Source organism: Amblyomma americanum, chromosome 7 (genome assembly GCF_052857255.1).
Source record: "Amblyomma americanum isolate KBUSLIRL-KWMA chromosome 7, ASM5285725v1, whole genome shotgun sequence".
Lineage (NCBI taxonomy): Eukaryota > Metazoa > Arthropoda > Arachnida > Ixodida > Ixodidae > Amblyomma > Amblyomma americanum.
The window spans coordinates 167,496,220-167,517,871 of NC_135503.1; the positions used below are offsets into that span (position 1 = coordinate 167,496,220).

At 48.0% G+C, this 21,652-nt stretch overlaps 4 non-coding genes across 4 annotated transcripts; all 4 read right to left on the bottom strand.

Annotated features, from left to right (window-relative positions):
• Positions 1-234: 234 nt before the first annotated feature.
• Positions 235-308, bottom strand: TRNAS-CGA (transfer RNA serine (anticodon CGA)). Its single transcript has one exon. It is a non-coding gene; the product is annotated as a tRNA-Ser (tRNA).
• A 7,021-nt stretch (positions 309-7,329) lies between these two features.
• On the bottom strand, positions 7,330-7,403 carry TRNAS-CGA (transfer RNA serine (anticodon CGA)). Its single transcript has one exon. It is a non-coding gene; the product is annotated as a tRNA-Ser (tRNA).
• Positions 7,404-13,016: 5,613 nt separating this feature from the next.
• Positions 13,017-13,090, bottom strand: TRNAS-CGA (transfer RNA serine (anticodon CGA)). The gene has a single exon. It is a non-coding gene; the product is annotated as a tRNA-Ser (tRNA).
• A 6,549-nt stretch (positions 13,091-19,639) lies between these two features.
• TRNAS-CGA (transfer RNA serine (anticodon CGA)) lies at positions 19,640-19,713 on the bottom strand. Its single transcript has one exon. It is a non-coding gene; the product is annotated as a tRNA-Ser (tRNA).
• Positions 19,714-21,652: the final 1,939 nt, after the last annotated feature.

Here is a 21,652-nt window from a genome sequence, read left to right on the forward strand (position 1 = left end):
TCGAGAGCCCTCTTATGCTACCTATGGCAACAAGACTGCCAGAACCGAGACTCCCGTTAAGCTATTAGCAGACAAGGTAAAGGAAATGAGGGGCTCGTTTGACAAACATATTAAGAAAGCAAACCGACACCGAAACCAAGATACATAGGGGAATGCTTTTAATTTCTTTTTAAACCTTTAGTGCCAATCAATCGGTTTAAGGAAAATACTTATAAAGCAGCAGAAAAACAACCATGCCGCCGGTGGGATCCGAACCCACGACCTCCGAATATCGCGTCCGGTGCTCTTACCAACTGAGCTACGGCGGCGGATGTCCAATCTGCTGCTTTCGTGGGAATATATGTTTACTGGGTGTAAGCGAACGTTGAGAGTGTTCACCAGTGCCACCCTCGACCACAGCGGTGGACGTTGCACGTCCTGTAATACCGCCAGTGTGACGTAGAACGTCATCTAACGGTGAGGGAGGAAACTGTGCGAGAGCCCCCTTATGCTGCCTATGGCAACAAGACTGCCAGAACCGAGACCCCCGTTAAGCTATTAGCAGACAAGGTAAAGGAAATGAGGGGCTCGTTTGACAAACATATTAAGGAAGCCAACAGTCGCTGAAACCAAGGTGCGTAGGGGAATGTTTTTATTGTTTTTGTAATTTTAGTGCCAATCAATCGGTTTAAAGAAATTTACTTATGAAGCAGCAGAAAAAACAACAATGCCGCCGGTGGGATCCGAACCTACGACCTCCGAATATCGCGTCCGGTGCTCTTACCTACTGAGCTACGGCGACGGATGTCCAATCTGCTGCTTTCCTGGGTATTTATGTGTACTGGGTGTAAGCGAACCTTGAGAGCGTTGACCAGCGCCACCCTCGACCACAGCGGAGGACGTAGCACGTCCTGTAATACCGCGGCCGTGACGTAGAACGTCATCTAACGGCGAGGGCGTAAACTGTGCGAGAGCCGTCTTATGCTATCTATGGCAACAAGACTGCCAGAACCGAGACCCCCGTTAAGCTATTAGCAGACAAGGCAAAGGAAACGAGGGGCGCGTTTGACAAACATATTAAGGAAGCCAACAGTCACCGAAACCAAGGTGCATAGAAAAATGCTTTTAATGTTTTTTTTAATTTAATGCCAATCAATCGGTTTAAAGAAAATTACTTATAAAGCAGCAGAAAAAACAACCATGCCGCCGGTGGGAACCAAACCCACAACCTCCGAATATCGCGTCCGGTGCTCTTACCAACTGAGCTATGGCGACGGATGTCCAATCTGCTGCTTTCGTTGGTATTTATGTTTACTAGGTGTAAGCGAACCTTGAGAGTGTTCACCAGCGCCACCCTCGACCACAGCGGTGGACGTAGCACGTCCTGTAATACCGCGAGTGTGACGTAGAACGTCATCTAACGGCGAGGGCGGAAACTGTGCGAGAGCCGTCTTATGCTATCTATGGCAACAAGACTGCCAGAACAGAGACCCCCGTTAAGCTATTAGCAGACAACGCAAAGGAAACGAGGGGCGCGTTTGACAAACATATTAAGGAAGCCAACAGTCACCGAAACCAAGGTGCATAGGGGAATGCTTTTAATTTTTTTTTAAATTTTTAGTGCCAATCAATCGGTTTAAAGAAAAATACTTATAAAGCAGCAGAAAAAACAACCATGCCGCCGGTGGGATCCGAACCCACGACCTCCGGATATCGCGTCCGGGGCTCTTCCCAACTTAGCTACGGCGACGGATGTCAAATCTCCTGCTTTTGGTGGGTATTTAAGTTTACTGAATGTAAGGGAACCTTGAGAGTGTTCACCAGCGCCACCCTCGACCACAGCGGTGGATCGTAGATCGTCCTGTAATACCGCGAGTGTGACGTAGAACGTCGTCTAACGGTGAGGGCGGAAACTGTGCGAGAGCCCCCTAATGCTGCCTATGGCAACTAGACTGCCAGAACCGAGACCCCCGTTAAGCTATTAGCAGACAAGGTAAAGGAAATGAGGGGCTCGTTTGACAAACATATTAAGGAAGCCAACAGTTGCTGAAACCAAGGTGCATAGGGGAATGCTTTTAATGTTTTTTTTAATTTTATTGCCAATCAATCGGTTTAAGGAAAATTACTTATAAAGCAGCAGAAAAACAACCATGCCGCCGGTGGGATCCGAACCCACGACCTCCGAATATCGCGTCCGGTGCTCTTACCAACTGAGCTACGGCTACGGATGTCCAATCTGCTGCTTTCGTGGGTATTTATGTTTACTGGGTGTAAGCGAACCTTGAGAGTGTTCACCAGCGCCACCCTCGACCACAGCGGTGGACGTAGCACGTCCTGTAATACCGCGAGTGTGACGTAGAACGTCATCTAACAGCGAGGGCGGAAACTGTGCGAGAGCCCTCTTATGCTATCTATGGCAACAACACTGCCAGAACCGAGACCCCGTTTAGCTATTAGCAGACAAGGTAACGAAAATGAGGGGCTCGTTTGACAAACATATTAAGAAAGCCAACAGTCACAAAAACCAAGGTGCATAGGGGAATGCTTTAAATTTTTTTTTCAATTTTTAGTGCAAATCAATCGTTTTAAAGAAAATTACTTATAAAGCAGCAGAAAAAACAACAATGCCGCCGGTGGGATCCGAACCCACGTCCTCCGGATATCGCATCCGGTGCTCTTACCAACTGAGCTACTGCGACGGATGTCCAATCTGCTGCTTTCGTGGGTATTTATGTTTTCTGGGTGTAAGCGAACCTTGGGAGTGTTCACCAGCGCCACCCTCGACCACAGCGGTGGACGTAGCACGTCCTGTAATACCGCGAGTGTGACGTAGAACGTCATCTAACAAAGAGGGCGTAACCTGTGCGTGAGCCCTCTTATGCTACCTATGGCAACAAGACTGCCAGAACCGAGACCCCCGTTAAGCTATTAGCAGACAAGGTAAAGGAAATGAGGGGCTTGTTTGACAAACATATTAAGGAAGCCAACCGTCACCGAAACCAAGGTACATAGGGGAATACTTTTATTTTCTTTTTAAATTTTTAGTGCCAATCAATCGGTTTAAGGAAAATTACTTATAAAGAAGCAGAAAAACAAACATGCCGCCAGTGGGATCTGAACCCACGAGCTCCAGATATCGCGTCCGGTGCTCTTACCAACTGAGCTATGGCGACGGATGTCCAATCTGCTGCTTTCGTGGGTATTTATGTTTACTGGGTGTAAGCGAACCTTGAGAGTGTTCACCAGCGTCACCCTCTACCACAGCGGTTTACGTAGCACCTCCTGTAATACCCCGAGTGTGACGTAGAACGAAATCTAACGGCGAGGCGGAAACTGTGCGAGAGCCCTCTTATGCCACCTATGGCAACAAGACAAACAGAACCGAGACCCCCGTTAAGCTATTAGCTGACATGGTAAAGTAAATGAGGGGCTCGTTTGACAATCATATTAAGGAAGCCAACAGTCACCGAATCCAAGGTGCATAGGGGAATGCTTATAATTTTTTTAAATTTTCAGTGCCAATCAATCGGTTTAAAGAAAATTACTTATAAAGCAGCAGAAAAAACAACAATGCCGCCGGTGGGATCCGAACCTACGACCTCGGAATATCGCGTCCGGTGCTCTTACCAACTGAGCTACGGCGACGGATGTCCAATCTGCTGCTTTCGTGGGAATTTATGTTTACTGGGTGTAAGCGAACGTTGAGAGTGTTCACCAGTGCCACCCTCGACCACAGCGGTGGACGTAGCACGTGCTGTAATACCGCCAGTGTGACGTAGAACGTCATCTAACGGCGAGGGCGGAAACTTTGCGAGAGCCCCCTTATGCTGCATATGGCAACAAGACTGCCAGAACCGAGACCCCCGTTAAGCTATTAGCAGACAAGGTAAAGGAAATGAGGGGTTCGTTTGACAAACATATTAAGGAAGCCAACTGTCGCTGAAATCGAGGTGCATAGGGGAATGCTTTTAATGTTTTTTTTAATTATAGTGCCAATCAATCGGTTTAAAGAAAATTACTTATAGAGCAGCAGAAAAAACAACAATGCCGCCGGTGGGATCCGAACCTACGACCTCCGAATATCGCGTCCGGTGCTCTTACCTACTGAGATACGGCGACGGATGTCCAATCTGCTGCTTTCCTGGGTATTTATGTGTACTGGGTGTAAGCGAACCTTGAGAGTGTTCACCAGCGCCACCCTCGACCACAGCGGTGGACGTAGCACGTCCTGTAATACCGCGAGTGTGACGTAGAACGTCATCTAACGGCGAGGGCGGAAACTGTGCGAGAGCCCTCTTATGCTATCTATGGCAACAAGACTGCCAGATCCGAGACCCCCGTTTAGCTATTAGCAGACAAGGTAAGGGAAATGAGGGGCTCGTTTGACAAACATATTAAGAAAGCCAACAGTCACCGAAACCAAGGTGCATAGGAGAATGCTTTTAATTTTTAGTACCAATCAATCGGTTTAATGAAATTTACTTATAAAGCAGCAGAAAAAACAACCATGCTGCCGTTGGGATTCGAACCCACGACCTCCGAATATCGCGTCCGGTGCTCTTACCAACTGAGCTACGGCGACGGTTGTCCCATCTGCTGCTTTCGTGGGTATTTATGTTTACTGGGTGTAAGCGAACCTTGAGAGTGTTCACCAGCGCCACCCTCGACCACAGCGGTGGACGTAGCACGTCCTGTAATACCGCGAGTGTGACGTAGAACGTCATCTAACAGCGAGGGCGGAAACTGTGCGAGAGCCCTCTTATGCTATCTATGGCAACAACACTGCCAGAACCGAGACCCCCGTTAAGCTATTAGCAGACAAGGTAACGAAAATGAGGGGCTCGTTTGACAAACATATTAAGGAAGCCAACAGTCACCGAAACCAAGGTGCATAGAAGAATGCTTTTAATGTTTTTTTTATTTTAGTGCCAATCAATCGGTTTAAAGAAAATTACTTATAAAGCAGTAGAAAAAACAACCATGCCGCCGGTGGGAACCAAACCCACGACCTCCGAATATCGCGTCCGGTGCTCTTACCAACTGAGCTACCGCGACGGATGTCCAATCTGCTGCTTTCGTGGGTATTTACGTTTACTGGGTGTAAGCGAACCGTTAGAGTGTTCACCAGCGCCACCCTCGACCACAGCGGTGGACGTAGCACGTCCAGTAATACCGCGAGTGTGACGTAGAACGTCCTCTAACAGCGAGGGCGGAAACTGTGCGAGAGCCCTCTTATGCTATCTATGGCAACAACACTGCCAGAACCGAGACCCCCGTTTAGCTATTAGCAGACAAGGTAACGAAAATGAGGGGCTCGTTTGACAAACATATTAAGAAAGCCGACAGTCACCGAAACCAAGGTGCATAGGGGAATGCTTTAATTTTTTTTTTCAATTTTTAGTGCAAATCAATCGTTTTAAAGAAAATTACTTATAAAGCAGCGGAAAAAAACAACAATGCCGCCGGTGGGATCCGAACCCACGTCCTCCGGATATCGCATCCGGTGCTCTTACCAACTGAGCTACTGCGACGGATGTCCAATCTGCTGCTTTCGTGGGTATTTATGTTTTCTGGGTGTAAGCGAACCTTGGGAGTGTTCACCAGCGCCACCCTCGACCACAGCGGTGGACGTAGCACGTCCTGTAATACCGCGAGTGTGACGTAGAATGTCATCTAACAAAGAGGGCGTAACCTGTGCGTGAGCCCTCTTATGCTACCTATGGCAACAAGACTGCCAGAACCGAGACCCCCGTTAAGCTATTAGCAGACAAGATAAAGGAAATGAGGGGCTTGTTTGACAAACATATTAAGGAAGCCAACCGTCACCGAAACCAAGGTACATAGGGGAATACTTTTATTTTCTTTTTAAATTTTTAGTGCCAATCAATCGGTTTAAGGAAAATTACTTATAAAGAAGCAGAAAAACAATCATGCCGCCGGTGGGATCCGAACGCACGACCTCCGAATATCGCGTCCGGTGCTCTTACCAACTGAGCTACGGCGACGGATGTCCAATCTGCTGCTTTCGTGGGTATTTATGTTTACTGGGTGTAAGCGAACCTTGAGAGTGTTCACCAGTGCCACCCTCGACCACAGCGGTGGACGTAGCACGTCCTGTAATACCGCGAGTGTGACGTAGAACGTCATCTAACGGCGAGGGCGGAAACTGTGCGAGAGCCCCCTTATGCTGCCTATGGCAACAAGACTGCCAGAACCGAGACCACCGTTAAGCTATTAGCAGACAAGGTAAAGGAAATGAGGGGCTCGTTTGACAAACATATTAAGGAAGCCAACAGTCACCGAAACCAAGGTGCATAGGAGAATGCTTTTATTTTCTTTTTAATTTTTAATGCCAATCAATCGGTGTAAAGAAAATTACTTATAAAGCCGCAGAAAAAACAACCATGCCGCCAGTGGGATCTGAACCCACGAGCTCCAGATATCGCGTACGGTGCCCTTCCCAACTTAGCTACTGCGATGGATGTCCAATCTGCTGCTTTTGGTGGATATTTAAGTTCACTAGGTGTAAGCGAACCTTGAGTGTTCACCAGCGCCACCCTCGACCACAGCGGTGGATCGTAGCCCGTCCTGTAATACCGCGAGTGTGACGTAGAACGTCATCTAACGGCGAGGGCGGAAACTGTTCGAGAGCCCTCTTATGCTACCTATGGCAACAAGACTGCCAGAACCGAGACTCCCGTTAAGCTATTAGCAGACAAGGTAAAGGAAATGAGGGGCTCGTTTGACAAACATATTAAGGAAGCCAACAGTCGCCGAAACCAAGGTGCATAGAGGAATGCTTTTAATTTTTTTAAATTTTTGTGCCAAACAATCGGTTTAAAGAAAATTACTTTTAAACCAGCAGAAAAAACAACCATGCCGCCGGTGGGTCCGAACCCACGACCTCCGAATATCGCGTCCGGTGCTCTTACCAACTGAGCTATGGCGACGGATGTCCAATCTGCTGCTTTCGTGGGTATTTAAGTTTACTGGATGTAAGCGAACCTTGAGAGTGTTCACCAGCGCCACCCTCGACCACAGCGGTGGATCGTAGATCGTCCTGTAATACCGAGAGTGTGACGTAGAACGTCGTCTAACGGTGAGGGCGGAAACTGTGCGAGAGCCCTCTTATGCTATATACGGCAACATGACTGCCAGAACCAAGACCCCCGTTAAGCTATTAGCACACATGGTAAAGGAAATGAGGCGCTTGTTTGACAAACATATTAAGGAAGCCAACCGACACCGAAACCAAGATACATAGGGGAATGCTTTTAATTTCTTTTTAAACTTTTAGTGCCAATCAATCGGTTTAAGGAAAATACTTATAAAGCAGCAGAAAAACAACCATGCCGCCGGTGGGATCCGAACCCACGACCTCCGAATATCGCGTCCGGTGCTCTTACCAACTGAGCTACGGCGGCGGATGTCCAATCTGCTGCTTTCGTGGGAATATATGTTTACTGGGTGTAAGCGAACGTTGAGAGTGTTCACCAGTGCCACCCTCGACCACAGCGGTGGACGTTGCACGTCCTGTAATACCGCCAGTGTGACGTAGAACGTCATCTAACGGTGAGGGAGGAAACTGTGCGAGAGCCCCCTTATGCTGCCTATGGCAACAAGACTGCCAGAACCGAGACCCCCGTTAAGCTATTAGCAGACAAGGTAAAGGAAATGAGGGGCTCGTTTGACAAACATATTAAGGAAGCCAACAGTCGCTGAAACCAAGGTGCGTAGGGGAATGTTTTTAATGTTTTTGTAATTTTAGTGCCAATCAATCGGTTTAAAGAAATTTACTTATGAAGCAGCAGAAAAAACAACAATGCCGCCGGTGGGATCCGAACCTACGACCTCCGAATATCGCGTCCGGTGCTCTTACCTACTGAGCTACGGCGACGGATGTCCAATCTGCTGCTTTCCTGGGTATTTATGTGTACTGGGTGTAAGCGAACCTTGAGAGCGTTGACCAGCGCCACCCTCGACTACAGCGGAGGACGTAGCACGTCCTGTAATACCGCGGCCGTGACGTAGAACGTCATCTAACGGCGAGGGCGTAAACTGTGCGAGAGCCGTCTTATGCTATCTATGGCAACAAGACTGCCAGAACCGAGACCCCCGTTAAGCTATTAGCAGACAAGGCAAAGGAAACGAGGGGCGCGTTTGACAAACATATTAAGGAAGCCAACAGTCACCGAAACCAAGGTGCATAGAAAAATGCTTTTAATGTTTTTTTTAATTTAATGCCAATCAATCGGTTTAAAGAAAATTACTTATAAAGCAGCAGAAAAAACAACCATGCCGCCGGTGGGAACCAAACCCACAACCTCCGAATATCGCGTCCGGTGCTCTTACCAACTGAGCTATGGCGACGGATGTCCAATCTGCTGCTTTCGTTGGTATTTATGTTTACTAGGTGTAAGCGAACCTTGAGAGTGTTCACCAGCGCCACCCTCGACCACAGCGGTGGACGTAGCACGTCCTGTAATACCGCGAGTGTGACGTAGAACGTCATCTAACGGCGAGGGCGGAAACTGTGCGAGAGCCGTCTTATGCTATCTATGGCAACAAGACTGCCAGAACAGAGACCCCCGTTAAGCTATTAGCAGACAACGCAAAGGAAACGAGGGGCGCGTTTGACAAACATATTAAGGAAGCCAACAGTCACCGAAACCAAGGTGCATAGGGGAATGCTTTTAATTTTTTTTTAAATTTTTAGTGCCAATCAATCGGTTTAAAGAAAAATACTTATAAAGCAGCAGAAAAAACAACCATGCCGCCGGTGGGATCCGAACCCACGACCTCCGGATATCGCGTCCGGTGCTCTTCCCAACTTAGCTACGGCGACGGATGTCAAATCTCCTGCTTTTGGTGGGTATTTAAGTTTACTGAATGTAAGCGAACCTTGAGAGTGTTCACCAGCGCCACCCTCGACCACAGCGGTGGATCGTAGATCGTCCTGTAATACCGCGAGTGTGACGTAGAACGTCGTCTAACGGTGAGGGCGGAAACTGTGCGAGAGCCCCCTAATGCTGCCTATGGCAACTATACTGCCAGAACCGAGACCCCCGTTAAGCTATTAGCAGACAAGGTAAAGGAAATGAGGGGCTCGTTTGACAAACATATTAAGGAAGCCAACAGTCGCTGAAACCAAGGTGCATAGGGGAATGCTTTTAATGTTTTTTTTTAATTTTATTGCCAATCAATCGGTTTAAGGAAAATTACTTATAAAGCAGCAGAAAAACAACCATGCCGCCGGTGGGATCCGAACCCACGACCTCCGAATATCGCGTCCGGTGCTCTTACCAACTGAGCTACGGCTACGGATGTCCAATCTGCTGCTTTCGTGGGTATTTATGTTTACTGGGTGTAAGCGAACCTTGAGAGTGTTCACCAGCGTCACCCTCGACCACAGCGGTGGACGTAGCACGTCCTGTAATACCGCGAGTGTGACGTAGAACGTCATCTAACAAAGAGGGCGTAACCTGTGCGTGAGCCCTCTTATGCTACCTATGGCAACAAGACTGCCAGAACCGAGACCCCCGTTAAGCTATTAGCAGACAAGGTAAAGGAAATGAGGGGCTTGTTTGACAAACATATTAAGGAAGCCAACCGTCACCGAAACCAAGGTACATAGGGGAATACTTTTATTTTCTTTTTAAATTTTTAGTGCCAATCAATCGGTTTAAGGAAAATTACTTATAAAGAAGCAGAAAAACAAACATGCCGCCAGTGGGATCTGAACCCACGAGCTCCAGATATCGCGTCCGGTGCTCTTACCAACTGAGCTATGGCGACGGATGTCCAATCTGCTGCTTTCGTGGGTATTTATGTTTACTGGGTGTAAGCGAACCTTGAGAGTGTTCACCAGCGTCACCCTCTACCACAGCGGTTTACGTAGCACGTCCTGTAATACCCCGAGTGTGACGTAGAACGAAATCTAACGGCGAGGGTGGAAACTGTGCGAGAGCCCTCTTATGCCACCTATGGCAACAAGACAAACAGAACCGAGACCCCCGTTAAGCTATTAGCAGACATGGTAAAGTAAATGAGGGGCTCGTTTGACAATCATATTAAGGAAGCCAACAGTCACCGAATCCAAGGTGCATAGGGGAATGCTTATAATTTTTTTAAATTTTCAGTGCCAATCAATCGGTTTAAAGAAAATTACTTATAAAGCAGCAGAAAAAACAACAATGCCGCCGGTGGGATCCGAACCTACGACCTCGGAATATCGCGTCCGGTGCTCTTACCAACTGAGCTACGGCGACGGATGTCCAATCTGCTGCTTTCGTGGGAATTTATGTTTACTGGGTGTAAGCGAACGTTGAGAGTGTTCACCAGTGCCACCCTCGACCACAGCGGTGGACGTAGCACGTGCTGTAATACCGCCAGTGTGACGTAGAACGTCATCTAACGGTGAGGGCGGAAACTGTGCGAGAGCCCCCTTATGCTGCCTATGGCACCAAGGCTGCCAGAACCGAGACCCCCGTTAAGCTATTAGCAGACAAGGTAAAGGAAATGAGGGGCTCGTTTGACAAACATATTAAGGAAGCCAACAGTCACCGAAACCAAGGTGCATAGAAGAATGCTTTTAATGTTTTTTTTTAATTTTAGTGCCAATCAATCGGTTTAAAGAAAATTACTTATAAAGCAGTAGAAAAAACAACCATGCCGCCGGTGGGAACCAAACCCACGACCTCCGAATATCGCGTCCGGTGCTCTTACCAACTGAGCTACCGCGACGGATGTCCAATCTGCTGCTTTCGTGGGTATTTACGTTTACTGGGTGTAAGCGAACCGTTAGAGTGTTCACCAGCGCCACCCTCGACCACAGCGGTGGACGTAGCACGTCCAGTAATACCGCGAGTGTGACGTAGAACGTCCTCTAACAGCGAGGGCGGAAACTGTGCGAGAGCCCTCTTATGCTATCTATGGCAACAACACTGCCAGAACCGAGACCCCCGTTTAGCTATTAGCAGACAAGGTAACGAAAATGAGGGGCTCGTTTGAAAAACATATTAAGAAAGCCGACAGTCACCGAAACCAAGGTGCATAGGGGAATGCTTTAATTTTTTTTTCAATTTTTAGTGCAAATCAATCGTTTTAAAGAAAATTACTTATAAAGCAGCGGAAAAAAACAACAATGCCGCCGGTGGGATCCGAACCCACGTCCTCCGGATATCGCATCCGGTGCTCTTACCAACTGAGCTACTGCGACGGATGTCCAATCTGCTGCTTTCGTGGGTATTTATGTTTTCTGGGTGTAAGCGAACCTTGGGAGTGTTCACCAGCGCCACCCTCGACCACAGCGGTGGACGTAGCACGTCCTGTAATACCGCGAGTGTGACGTAGAATGTCATCTAACAAAGAGGGCGTAACCTGTGCGTGAGCCCTCTTATGCTACCTATGGCAACAAGACTGCCAGAACCGAGACCCCCGTTAAGCTATTAGCAGACAAGGTAAAGGAAATGAGGGGCTTGTTTGACAAACATATTAAGGAAGCCAACCGTCACCGAAACCAAGGTACATAGGGGAATACTTTTATTTTCTTTTTAAATTTTTAGTGCCAATCAATCGGTTTAAGGAAAATTACTTATAAAGAAGCAGAAAAACAATCATGCCGCCGGTGGGATCCGAACGCACGACCTCCGAATATCGCGTCCGGTGCTCTTACCAACTGAGCTACGGCGACGGATGTCCAATCTGCTGCTTTCGTGGGTATTTATGTTTACTGGGTGTAAGCGAACCTTGAGAGTGTTCACCAGTGCCACCCTCGACCACAGCGGTGGACGTAGCACGTCCTGTAATACCGCGAGTGTGACGTAGAACGTCATCTAACGGCGAGGGCGGAAACTGTGCGAGAGCCCCCTTATGCTGCCTATGGCAACAAGACTGCCAGAACCGAGACCACCGTTAAGCTATTAGCAGACAAGGTAAAGGAAATGAGGGGCTCGTTTGACAAACATATTAAGGAAGCCAACAGTCACCGAAACCAAGGTGCATAGGAGAATGCTTTTATTTTCTTTTTAATTTTTAATGCCAATCAATCGGTGTAAAGAAAATTACTTATAAAGCCGCAGAAAAAACAACCATGCCGCCAGTGGGATCTGAACCCACGAGCTCCAGATATCGCGTACGGTGCCCTTCCCAACTTAGCTACTGCGATGGATGTCCAATCTGCTGCTTTTGGTGGATATTTAAGTTCACTAGGTGTAAGCGAACCTTGAGTGTTCACCAGCGCCACCCTCGACCACAGCGGTGGATCGTAGCCCGTCCTGTAATACCGCGAGTGTGACGTAGAACGTCATCTAACAGCGAGGGCGGAAACTGTTCGACAGCCCTCTTATGCTACCTATGGCAACAAGACTGCCAGAACCGAGACTCCCGTTAAGCTATTAGCAGACAAGGTAAAGGAAATGAGGGGCTCGTTTGACAAACATATTAAGGAAGCCAACAGTCGCCGAAACCAAGGTGCATAGAGGAATGCATTTAATTTTTTTAAATTTTTGTGCCAAACAATCGGTTTAAAGAAAATTACTTTTAAACCAGCAGAAAAAACAACCATGCCGCCGGTGGGTCCGAACCCACGACCTCCGAATATCGCGTCCGGTGCTCTTACCAACTGAGCTATGGCGACGGATGTCCAATCTGCTGCTTTCGTGGGTATTTAAGTTTACTGGATGTAAGCGAACCTTGAGAGTGTTCACCAGCGCCACCCTCGACCACAGCGGTGGATCGTAGATCGTCCTGTAATACCGAGAGTGTGACGTAGAACGTCGTCTAACGGTGAGGGCGGAAACTGTGCGAGAGCCCTCTTATGCTATATACGGCAACAAGACTGCCAGAACCAAGACCCCCGTTAAGCTATTAGCACACATGGTAAAGGAAATGAGGCGCTTGTTTGACAAACATATTAAGGAAGCCAACCGACACCGAAACCAAGATACATAGGGGAATGCTTTTAATTTCTTTTTAAACTTTTAGTGCCAATCAATCGGTTTAAGGAAAATACTTATAAAGCAGCAGAAAAACAACCATGCCGCCGGTGGGATCCGAACCCACGACCTCCGAATATCGCGTCCGGTGCTCTTACCAACTGAGCTACGGCGGCGGATGTCCAATCTGCTGCTTTCGTGGGAATATATGTTTACTGGGTGTAAGCGAACGTTGAGAGTGTTCACCAGTGCCACCCTCGACCACAGCGGTGGACGTTGCACGTCCTGTAATACCGCCAGTGTGACGTAGAACGTCATCTAACGGTGAGGGAGGAAACTGTGCGAGAGCCCCTTTATGCTGCCTATGGCAACAAGACTGCCAGAACCGAGACCCCCGTTAAGCTATTAGCAGACAAGGTAAAGGAAATGAGGGGCTCGTTTGACAAACATATTAAGGAAGCCAACAGTCGCTGAAACCAAGGTGCGTAGGGGAATGTTTTTAATGTTTTTGTAATTTTAGTGCCAATCAATCGGTTTAAAGAAATTTACTTATGAAGCAGCAGAAAAAACAACAATGCCGCCGGTGGGATCCGAACCTACGACCTCCGAATATCGCGTCCGGTGCTCTTACCTACTGAGCTACGGCGACGGATGTCCAATCTGCTGCTTTCCTGGGTATTTATGTGTACTGGGTGTAAGCGAACCTTGAGAGCGTTGACCAGCGCCACCCTCGACTACAGCGGAGGACGTAGCACGTCCTGTAATACCGCGGCCGTGACGTAGAACGTCATCTAACGGCGAGGGCGTAAACTGTGCGAGAGCCGTCTTATGCTATCTATGGCAACAAGACTGCCAGAACCGAGACCCCCGTTAAGCTATTAGCAGACAAGGCAAAGGAAACGAGGGGCGCGTTTGACAAACATATTAAGGAAGCCAACAGTCACCGAAACCAAGGTGCATAGAAAAATGCTTTTAATGTTTTTTTTAATTTAATGCCAATCAATCGGTTTAAAGAAAATTACTTATAAAGCAGCAGAAAAAACAACCATGCCGCCGGTGGGAACCAAACCCACAACCTCCGAATATCGCGTCCGGTGCTCTTACCAACTGAGCTATGGCGACGGATGTCCAATCTGCTGCTTTCGTTGGTATTTATGTTTACTAGGTGTAAGCGAACCTTGAGAGTGTTCACCAGCGCCACCCTCGACCACAGCGGTGGACGTAGCACGTCCTGTAATACCGCGAGTGTGACGTAGAACGTCATCTAACGGCGAGGGCGGAAACTGTGCGAGAGCCGTCTTATGCTATCTATGGCAACAAGACTGCCAGAACAGAGACCCCCGTTAAGCTATTAGCAGACAACGCAAAGGAAACGAGGGGCGCGTTTGACAAACATATTAAGGAAGCCAACAGTCACCGAAACCAAGGTGCATAGGGGAATGCTTTTAATTTTTTTTTAAATTTTTAGTGCCAATCAATCGGTTTAAAGAAAAATACTTATAAAGCAGAAGAAAAAACAACCATGCCGCCGGTGGGATCCGAACCCACGACCTCCGGATATCGCGTCCGGTGCTCTTCCCAACTTAGCTACGGCGACGGATGTCAAATCTCCTGCTTTTGGTGGGTATTTAAGTTTACTGAATGTAAGCGAACCTTGAGAGTGTTCACCAGCGCCACCCTCGACCACAGCGGTGGATCGTAGATCGTCCTGTAATACCGCGAGTGTGACGTAGAACGTCGTCTAACGGTGAGGGCGGAAACTGTGCGAGAGCCCCCTAATGCTGCCTATGGCAACTAGACTGCCAGAACCGAGACCCCCGTTAAGCTATTAGCAGACAAGGTAAAGGAAATGAGGGGCTCGTTTGACAAACATATTAAGGAAGCCAACAGTCGCTGAAACCAAGGTGCATAGGGGAATGCTTTTAATGTTTTTTTTTAATTTTATTGCCAATCAATCGGTTTAAGGAAAATTACTTATAAAGCAGCAGAAAAACAACCATGCCGCCGGTGGGATCCGAACCCACGACCTCCGAATATCGCGTCCGGTGCTCTTACCAACTGAGCTACGGCTACGGATGTCCAATCTGCTGCTTTCGTGGGTATTTATGTTTACTGGGTGTAAGCGAACCTTGAGAGTGTTCACCAGCGTCACCCTCGACCACAGCGGTGGACGTAGCACGTCCTGTAATACCGCGAGTGTGACGTAGAACGTCATCTAACAAAGAGGGCGTAACCTGTGCGTGAGCCCTCTTATGCTACCTATGGCAACAAGACTGCCAGAACCGAGACCCCCGTTAAGCTATTAGCAGACAAGGTAAAGGAAATGAGGGGCTTGTTTGACAAACATATTAAGGAAGCCAACCGTCACCGAAACCAAGGTACATAGGGGAATACTTTTATTTTCTTTTTAAATTTTTAGTGCCAATCAATCGGTTTAAGGAAAATTACTTATAAAGAAGCAGAAAAACAAACATGCCGCCAGTGGGATCTGAACCCACGAGCTCCAGATATCGCGTCCGGTGCTCTTACCAACTGAGCTATGGCGACGGATGTCCAATCTGCTGCTTTCGTGGGTATTTATGTTTACTGGGTGTAAGCGAACCTTGAGAGTGTTCACCAGCGTCACCCTCTACCACAGCGGTTTACGTAGCACGTCCTGTAATACCCCGAGTGTGACGTAGAACGAAATCTAACGGCGAGGGCGGAAACTGTGCGAGAGCCCTCTTATGCCACCTATGGCAACAAGACAAACAGAACCGAGACCCCCGTTAAGCTATTAGCAGACATGGTAAAGTAAATGAGGGGCTCGTTTGACAATCATATTAAGGAAGCCAACAGTCACCGAATCCAAGGTGCATAGGGGAATGCTTATAATTTTTTTAAATTTTCAGTGCCAATCAATCGGTTTAAAGAAAATTACTTATAAAGCAGCAGAAAAAACAACAATGCCGCCGGTGGGATCCGAACCTACGACCTCGGAATATCGCGTCCGGTGCTCTTACCAACTGAGCTACGGCGACGGATGTCCAATCTGCTGCTTTCGTGGGAATTTATGTTTACTGGGTGTAAGCGAACGTTGAGAGTGTTCACCAGTGCCACCCTCGACCACAGCGGTGGACGTAGCACGTGCTGTAATACCGCCAGTGTGACGTAGAACGTCATCTAACGGCGAGGGCGGAAACTTTGCGAGAGCCCCCTTATGCTGCATATGGCAACAAGACTGCCAGAACCGAGACCCCCGTTAAGCTATTAGCAGACAAGGTAAAGGAAATGAGGGGTTCGTTTGACAAACATATTAAGGAAGCCAACTGTCGCTGAAATCGAGGTGCATAGGGGAATGCTTTTAATGTTTTTTTTAATTATAGTGCCAATCAATCGGTTTAAAGAAAATTACTTATAGAGCAGCAGAAAAAACAACAATGCCGCCGGTGGGATCCGAACCTACGACCTCCGAATATCGCGTCCGGTGCTCTTACCTACTGAGATACGGCGACGGATGTCCAATCTGCTGCTTTCCTGGGTATTTATGTGTACTGGGTGTAAGCGAACCTTGAGAGTGTTCACCAGCGCCACCCTCGACCACAGCGGTGGACGTAGCACGTCCTGTAATACCGCGAGTGTGACGTAGAACGTCATCTAACGGCGAGGGCGGAAACTGTGCGAGAGCCCTCTTATGCTATCTATGGCAACAAGACTGCCAGAACCGAGACCCCCGTTTAGCTATTAGCAGACAAGGTAAGGGAAATGAGGGGCTCGTTTGACAAACATATTAAGAAAGCCAACAGTCACCGAAACCAAGGTGCATAGGAGAATGCTTTTAATTTTTAGTACCAATCAATCGGTTTAATGAAATTTACTTATAAAGCAGCAGAAAAAACAACCATGCTGCCGTTGGGATTCGAACCCACGACCTCCGAATATCGCGTCCGGTGCTCTTACCAACTGAGCTACGGCGACGGTTGTCCCATCTGCTGCTTTCGTGGGTATTTATGTTTACTGGGTGTAAGCGAACCTTGAGAGTGTTCACCAGCGCCACCCTCGACCACAGCGGTGGACGTAGCACGTCCTGTAATACCGCGAGTGTGACGTAGAACGTCATCTAACAGCGAGGGCGGAAACTGTGCGAGAGCCCTCTTATGCTATCTATGGCAACAACACTGCCAGAACCGAGACCCCCGTTAAGCTATTAGCAGACAAGGTAACGAAAATGAGGGGCTCGTTTGACAAACATATTAAGGAAGCCAACAGTCACCGAAACCAAGGTGCATAGAAGAATGCTTTTAATGTTTTTTTTAATTTTAGTGCCAATCAATCGGTTTAAAGAAAATTACTTATAAAGCAGTAGAAAAAACAACCATGCCGCCGGTGGGAACCAAACCCACGACCTCCGAATATCGCGTCCGGTGCTCTTACCAACTGAGCTACCGCGACGGATGTCCAATCTGCTGCTTTCGTGGGTATTTACGTTTACTGGGTGTAAGCGAACCGTTAGAGTGTTCACCAGCGCCACCCTCGACCACAGCGGTGGACGCAGCACGTCCAGTAATACCGCGAGTGTGACGTAGAACGTCCTCTAACAGCGAGGGCGGAAACTGTGCGAGAGCCCTCTTATGCTATCTATGGCAACAACACTGCCAGAACCGAGACCCCCGTTTAGCTATTAGCAGACAAGGTAACGAAAATGAGGGGCTCGTTTGACAAACATATTAAGAAAGCCGACAGTCACCGAAACCAAGGTGCATAGGGGAATGCTTTAATTTTTTTTTCAATTTTTAGTGCAAATCAATCGTTTTAAAGAAAATTACTTATAAAGCAGCGGAAAAAAACAACAATGCCGCCGGTGGGATCCGAACCCACGTCCTCCGGATATCGCATCCGGTGCTCTTACCAACTGAGCTACTGCGACGGATGTCCAATCTGCTGCTTTCGTGGGTATTTATGTTTTCTGGGTGTAAGCGAACCTTGGGAGTGTTCACCAGCGCCACCCTCGACCACAGCGGTGGACGTAGCACGTCCTGTAATACCGCGAGTGTGACGTAGAATGTCATCTAACAAAGAGGGCGTAACCTGTGCGTGAGCCCTCTTATGCTACCTATGGCAACAAGACTGCCAGAACCGAGACCCCCGTTAAGCTATTAGCAGACAAGGTAAAGGAAATGAGGGGCTTGTTTGACAAACATATTAAGGAAGCCAACCGTCACCGAAACCAAGGTACATAGGGGAATACTTTTATTTTCTTTTTAAATTTTTAGTGCCAATCAATCGGTTTAAGGAAAATTACTTATAAAGAAGCAGAAAAACAATCATGCCGCCGGTGGGATCCGAACGCACGACCTCCGAATATCGCGTCCGGTGCTCTTACCAACTGAGCTACGGCGACGGATGTCCAATCTGCTGCTTTCGTGGGAATTTATGTTTACTGGGTGTAAGCGAACCTTGAGAGTGTTCACCAGTGCCACCCTCGACCACAGCGGTGGACGTAGCACGTCCTGTAATACCGCGAGTGTGACGTAGAACGTCATCTAACGGCGAGGGCGGAAACTGTGCGAGAGCCCCCTTATGCTGCCTATGGCAACAAGACTGCCAGAACCGAGACCACCGTTAAGCTATTAGCAGACAAGGTAAAGGAAATGAGGGGCTCGTTTGACAAACATATTAAGGAAGCCAACAGTCACCGAAACCAAGGTGCATAGGAGAATGCTTTTATTTTCTTTTTAATTTTTAATGCCAATCAATCGGTGTAAAGAAAATTACTTATAAAGCCGCAGAAAAAACAACCATGCCGCCAGTGGGATCTGAACCCACGAGCTCCAGATATCGCGTACGGTGCCCTTCCCAACTTAGCTACTGCGATGGATGTCCAATCTGCTGCTTTTGGTGGATATTTAAGTTCACTAGGTGTAAGCGAACCTTGAGTGTTCACCAGCGCCACCCTCGACCACAGCGGTGGATCGTAGCCCGTCCTGTAATACCGCGAGTGTGACGTAGAACGTCATCTAACGGCGAGGGCGGAAACTGTTCGAGAGCCCTCTTATGCTACCTATGGCAACAAGACTGCCAGAACCGAGACTCCCGTTAAGCTATTAGCAGACAAGGTAAAGGAAATGAGGGGCTCGTTTGACAAACATATTAAGGAAGCCAACAGTCGCCGAAACCAAGGTGCATAGAGGAATGCTTTTAATTTTTTTAAATTTTTGTGCCAAACAATCGGTTTAAAGAAAATTACTTTTAAACCAGCAGAAAAAACAACCATGCCGCCGGTGGGTCCGAACCCACGACCTCCGAATATCGCGTCCGGTGCTCTTACCAACTGAGCTATGGCGACGGATGTCCAATCTGCTGCTTTCGTGGGTATTTAAGTTTACTGGATGTAAGCGAACCTTGAGAGTGTTCACCAGCGCCACCCTCGACCACAGCGGTGGATCGTAGATCGTCCTGTAATACCGAGAGTGTGACGTAGAACGTCGTCTAACGGTGAGGGCGGAAACTGTGCGAGAGCCCTCTTATGCTATATACGGCAACAAGACTGCCAGAACCAAGACCCCCGTTAAGCTATTAGCACACATGGTAAAGGAAATGAGGCGCTTGTTTGACAAACATATTAAGGAAGCCAACCGACACCGAAACCAAGATACATAGGGGAATGCTTTTAATTTCTTTTTAAACTTTTAGTGCCAATCAATCGGTTTAAGGAAAATACTTATAAAGCAGCAGAAAAACAACCATGCCGCCGGTGGGATCCGAACCCACGACCTCCGAATATCGCGTCCGGTGCTCTTACCAACTGAGCTACGGCGGCGGATGTCCAATCTGCTGCTTTCGTGGGAATATATGTTTACTGGGTGTAAGCGAACGTTGAGAGTGTTCACCAGTGCCACCCTCGACCACAGCGGTGGACGTTGCACGTCCTGTAATACCGCCAGTGTGACGTAGAACGTCATCTAACGGTGAGGGAGGAAACTGTGCGAGAGCCCCCTTATGCTGCCTATGGCAACAAGACTGCCAGAACCGAGACCCCCGTTAAGCTATTAGCAGACAAGGTAAAGGAAATGAGGGGCTCGTTTGACAAACATATTAAGGAAGCCAACAGTCGCTGAAACCAAGGTGCGTAGGGGAATGTTTTTAATGTTTTTGTAATTTTAGTGCCAATCAATCGGTTTAAAGAAATTTACTTATGAAGCAGCAGAAAAAACAACAATGCCGCCGGTGGGATCCGAACCTACGACCTCCGAATATCGCGTCCGGTGCTCTTACCTACTGAGCTACGGCGACGGATGTCCAATCTGCTGCTTTCCTGGGTATTTATGTGTACTGGGTGTAAGCGAACCTTGAGAGCGTTGACCAGCGCCACCCTCGACCACAGCGGAGGACGTAGCACGTCCTGTAATACCGCGGCCGTGACGTAGAACGTCATCTAACGGCGAGGGCGTAAACTGTGCGAGAGCCGTCTTATGCTATCTATGGCAACAAGACTGCCAGAACCGAGACCCCCGTTAAGCTATTAGCAGACAAGGCAAAGGAAACGAGGGGCGCGTTTGACAAACATATTAAGGAAGCCAACAGTCACCGAAACCAAGGTGCATAGAAAAATGCTTTTAATGTTTTTTTTTAATTTAATGCCAATCAATCGGTTTAAAGAAAATTACTTATAAAGCAGCAGAAAAAACAACCATGCCGCCTGTGGGAACCAAACCCACAACCTCCGAATATCGCGTCCGGTGCTCTTACCAACTGAGCTATGGCGACGGATGTCCAATCTGCTGCTTTCGTTGGTATTTATGTTTACTAGGTGTAAGCGAACCTTGAGAGTGTTCACCAGCGCCACCCTCGACCACAGCGGTGGACGTAGCACGTCCTGTAATACCGCGAGTGTGACGTAGAACGTCATCTAACGGCGAGGGCGGAAACTGTGCGAGAGCCGTCTTATGCTATCTATGGCAACAAGACTGCCAGAACAGAGACCCCCGTTAAGCTATTAGCAGACAACGCAAAGGAAACGAGGGGCGCGTTTGACAAACATATTAAGGAAGCCAACAGTCACCGAAACCAAGGTGCATAGGGGAATGCTTTTAATTTTTTTTTAAATTTTTAGTGCCAATCAATCGGTTTAAAGAAAAATACTTATAAAGCAGCAGAAAAAACAACCATGCCGCCGGTGGGATCCGAACCCACGACCTCCGGATATCGCGTCCGGTGCTCTTCCCAACTTAGCTACGGCGACGGATGTCAAATCTCCTGCTTTTGGTGGGTATTTAAGTTTACTGAATGTAAGCGAACCTTGAGAGTGTTCACCAGCGCCACCCTCGACCACAGCGGTGGATCGTAGATCGTCCTGTAATACCGCGAGTGTGACGTAGAACGTCGTCTAACGGTGAGGGCGGAAACTGTGCGAGAGCCCCCTAATGCTGCCTATGGCAACTAGACTGCCAGAACCGAGACCCCCGTTAAGCTATTAGCAGACAAGGTAAAGGAAATGAGGGGCTCGTTTGACAAACATATTAAGGAAGCCAACAGTCGCTGAAACCAAGGTGCATAGGGGAATGCTTTTAATGTTTTTTTTTAATTTTATTGCCCATCAATCGGTTTAAGGAAAATTACTTATAAAGCAGCAGAAAAACAACCATGCCGCCGGTGGGATCCGAACCCACGACCTCCGAATATCGCGTCCGGTGCTCTTACCAACTGAGCTACTGCGACGGATGTCCAATCTGCTGCTTTCGTGGGTATTTATGTTTTCT